This window comes from Carassius gibelio, chromosome A2 (assembly GCF_023724105.1).
Source record: "Carassius gibelio isolate Cgi1373 ecotype wild population from Czech Republic chromosome A2, carGib1.2-hapl.c, whole genome shotgun sequence".
In the NCBI taxonomy this organism is placed as follows: domain Eukaryota; kingdom Metazoa; phylum Chordata; class Actinopteri; order Cypriniformes; family Cyprinidae; genus Carassius; species Carassius gibelio.
In genome coordinates this window covers 31546790-31551703 of record NC_068372.1, presented here as the reverse complement: position 1 = coordinate 31551703, position 4914 = coordinate 31546790, and positions in this window count along the sequence as shown.

Here is a 4914-nt window from a genome sequence, read left to right as displayed (position 1 = left end):
TAATAATCTTTTTAAATATACCCTACTTATTTTCTGTTGTTTTGGGTCTAATCTATCGTTTTCGCTCATGAAGGTCACTAATTACACATTGTTGGATGTGTTTAAGTACTTTAAACTATGATTTTACCAACTTTTGATAGTGGTTTTGTGGCGACGTAATGTCCTAATACTGGTCTTCAAACATAAAAGGGGTATTAATTTTATCTGTATTATAGATTAATAGGCTTAGTTTTTACCAAATAGTTTTTAAGAAGTGCCTAAATAAAACTCTTTACGTTATGTGTTTTTGACAGTACTTGCACTTCAGGCGAGGAAGAAAAGGACCAAAACCAAGAAACCCGGCAAAAAGTGAGTAAATTCGAGTGTGTACTCGGTTTATTGTTTGGTATGAAGTTGGAAAGGAGGTCTCAAAATGATTCAAAAACATAAGGTAGTGCTATAATAGTGGAAACAGTAGTTAAAATGTGCTCTATGGAGAGATTGTTTATCTTCAAAAAACTGCATCTCTATGGAGCTTCATTAAAGGGATAGTTAACCCAAAAATGCAAATTTCCCCATGATTTACATTATAGGTGTATGTGACTTTCTTTTTTCAGACGAATACAATCAGAGTTATATTAAAAATGTCCTGGCTCTTTAAAATGGCAGTAAATAGTGGTCGAGATTTTGAATCTCAAAAACGTACATCCATCCATCATAAAAAGTGCTCTACACAGCTCCGGGGGGTTACCGAAGCGAATTCTGAAGTGAATCGACTTAAGAAAATTTGTCATGTGTGTCATGTGACACACAGCAGCAGGCTTAAGTTTTATTAATTTTGTTATTTTTTTATTCAAAATTTTCCTAAATGTGTTAACTTTATTATGAAGTGTCTCGATTGTAGATACTTCATGGAGGGGTGAGATCTTTGACGGAAAATGTGATGTTTAATTAGTCCTTTTCAAATAATGTGTTTTGACTGCGTCTTGCGCAATGTGGATACATCACATGTCAGCTGTGTGGACACTTGATCGGCAATACCGATTTCTTTATTTTAAACTGTTCTGATGAATCAATATTAATTCTTAAACCCTATGGTTCAATCTTTTTAGAGTCTGTCCTTTGCATCCAACTTCACCCTGGAGGCAAGGCTAATTTGTGTGTCAGTGTTGGATGGTTTTATTAGTATATGATTGGCTCAGAAAGTTACGATGCATAATTTGAATTTTGAAACCCAAAAATAAAATTCTATCATTGTTTACTCGCCCTCATGTCATTCCAAACATGTATGACAGGGCTATTCAATTAATTTCATCTGAGGGCCGGATCATAGAATTGAAAATTTGAAGGGGGCCATCCCAATCTCTATAAAATAAGTAATTACAAATGCATGTATATTTAGTAGTAAAATGAATTAATATTACCAACAGCAACTCTATGAAAGGTTTACATTTTTGTTGTCTGTCAATCAAAAAAAAAATTATTATAATAATAAAATTTGCACATTTTCTGTAATTAATCATGACTAAATGATTATTAATATATGGTCATAATTTTACCCTGCACCTTCAAATGAATGTTGAAACAACATAAAGATGGTATTGTGTACATATATATTTAATTACATCTCTTAACCAAGTCTCTTTATTACTAACACATTTTTGATAATACTGCTGATGATGTCTCTATTAAATGCATCTTCCTCTCAGTTTTAGCCATTACAGTATAATAAAATAAGTTATTTTATAAACTTTATCTAGGCTCTGATAAATATAACAAGTAAATGTAAAACAATCTTCACATAAACTATAAATTGTATATACATAAACCATATATATTAATCTTTAATCAAGCTACAAAAGTTAATCAGCGACTAGAACAGTCAAGTGATTTCTTTTTCATTTCCGTGATTTCACAGACTTTAGCAAGTTTCACTTTAAAAAAAGCGCTGCCTCTTTAAAATCTGACGCGCATGATGCATATCTGAGTTTTCCCAACTCTTTACGATTACTCATTTAAGGCCGTGTTGACAAAATCAAATGCTTTTTGACATAATTGCATGTGTTTTTGTTGTTTGAAATGCTATTGGCGCATTTGTCCTAAGCGGCTAGCCAGCATATGCGTTCAGCCGAACGTGCAGACATTTAAACTAATGTTACCGGTATAGCATTACTGCATTTGATAATCACCTTCATCCAGTCTGCGTTATTTCTCGAAATACGTTATGACCAATAACTTTCTCTTTATATTCGTTTAAACTAGAGTTAACTGCCTTAACTCCCTTACACAACCGCTTGTCAACGTTGTCGCTGAAGTTGCGGTCTGGTAGATCGTTCTTGTTGCGTCTCTATCAGGGTTGTCAGGTTTTCACAAGAAAACCCGCCCAAATGCTACTCAAAACAAGCACAAAACTAGCTCAATTGGATTTCGAGGGGCTCCCCAGTTAAAAATCGCAATTTTTGGTTGGGTTCCCCTACTTAAATTAGCATTCCAGGGGATAAATATCGTTTTATTTGAGTCGCTTCAACACTCGGATATGAAAACGACCTCCTGCAACTGTGTTAAAGTAACCCAATTCCGCGGAAAAACCACGCGCTTGGCAACACTGTATCTCTTCCTTTTCTGGCCCGGGCCTGTGTTGCCACCTTGTGGACAGACTAACTTAGTGCAAACACAATTCAAGATATCTATGCGATCTGCACATATTCTTCACGTGGGCCGAATGAAGATGATTGGCGGGCCGCCAATTAATAGCCCTGATGTATGACTTTCATACTTCTGAAGAACCTAAATGAACTGGGGGTCAGTCATGTGAAGTGTTGTTTAACTACCTGTGGCTGTGGGTTATGCAGGTTTGAGTCTGTAAGGGAAACTGTTGTTCCCATTCTCCCTACTTTTGGCAAATGTTTCCTATGTGTCTTAAAACGAAATGAAAACAAACCAGCGCTTAAGTATCAGAAAACTAAATGTAATGGAGATCATTAACTCCATTAACTAAAATTCACTCACAAGTTCTGGGACGAAATAATGGCTAAAACTACACAGTGTATGTGTGTGTGTTCATCTCTTAAACACTGGACAGCTACACATCTGCCTTGAAGAGAGCTGTTACATAACAACATTTGTGACAGCCATCAAGCCTCCTGCATTTTATTCTCACTTTCCCTCACACACACTCTACCGAATGCTCAGGTGAGGCACAAACAGAAGGAAACATGCCCTCTGGGCTCCGCTTATGTCCTTGATATACGACATGTTGTCAGAGCGACAGTACCTTCAGCCCAGCCCTTCTGCAGAAGATAGGTGGGGTGTATGACTATTCTCCGTAAGTCTCTCTACAAAGATTGTCATCGTTCCGTTACGCCACACCGTGTTAGAAGAGAGTGAGTTTTCTCTCACTTATCACCCTCCTCCTCTGCTCTTGTTTCTCTTGCCCTTCCCCTCCCTCCTGCGCTGCCTTGTTTTCCAGTAGTGTTGAGGCGGCCAGTGAGCAGAGAGCAGGCAGGCACACTCTGGGAGATAGAAAGAAATTCTCATCTGCGGTTCAACTGTGGCTCACACCGTACCATCTTGCTCTGCGCTGTCCTCCTCTGCCATGTGGCTCCTGGACTGGATCGTTTCACTTAACACTGCCGTGGTGAAACTCGCCAGCGGTCTGAGGTGCAAGTGAGTGTGTGTGTGTGTGGCACTGCTGACTTATTAATGCTGGATTCCATTTTAATCAGACAGCTGATGCGTTCGGGTCGGGACTCTTTGGGGAGTATCAGGCTGTTGTGGGATGCATGTTTGCACTAAGTAAGTGGAATGGGTTTTCAGGATCCTGTGTTAGATCCTTGTAGACCTCTCTGATGCATGCATGCATGAAACTTGCTGACCAGCCGGTTCTGTCAAGTATCCTTGCAAAAGTGAGACTGGACTCTTGTATCTGCACCCTGTGTGTTCCCCAGAGTTGGGAAGTTGTTTCTAGAGGGGTATGCAGCCTATCTGTCACTGTGCACAAGTTCTGGTGCAGTGCTGGGAAACTTAAAGGGCTGGTATCGCAGCAGTTCACTGAAGCTGAGATTTGCCTAGCTGTGAGGATGCTCATTATGTAAGCTGTATCCTCCACAACTGCAGCACAGGGGGTCTGGAGGACTGCAGATGGCAGAGTATGTGACTCTCTCAGCACGGCTTGCATGAAACCAAATCAGGTCACTGTTTTGGGAAGCTGAGCACCATGCAGATGCTGCACTGGGCTGTTTAGCAGCAGGGCGGTTCCTTTTTGGAGTTACTTGACTGAGTAACTCTTGAAACGTGAAGATGCAAGAGTACCTCTCAGTAATCACTGCTAGTATTGCTTAGGAATTTGAAGGAGCAACCAATCTTAAAGATGTACTTCACCCCAAAATGAAAATTTTGTCATGAATCACTTTTTTCTCCATGTCGTTCCAACCCCATAAAAGCTTTGTTGGTCTTCGGAACACAATTTAAGATATAAAAAATATAAAAAATCAGAAAGCGGCGTGCCTAGCGTTTTCCAAGCGTTTTTAGACGCGATATGCAAACGGCCCCTTACAGTACAAAAACTCCTGCTTAATACAAAGAGTGACGATGGCGGAGACAGCAAAACGTTCCAAAGTGTGGTTTTACTTCACTAGAGTGGATGCAGTGGTTGTCATAAGTGCAACAAAATTTTTGCATGTAAGGGCGGAAACACAAGCAATCTGTCAAAGCATCTTTCAAAAGTGCATTATGTGCAGACAGAGAAATGCAAAGTTTTCGACTGCCCAACACAACACAAAGTACCGACAAGAATACAGTTAAAGTACCGGACCATTAAGCAGTATCGGTAAGAGTAGTAATACTGTTAAAACCTTAACGATACCCATCCCTACTTGTGACTGTCCCATTAACTGCCAAGGTCCAGAAAAGAATGAAAGACATCGTCAGAATAGT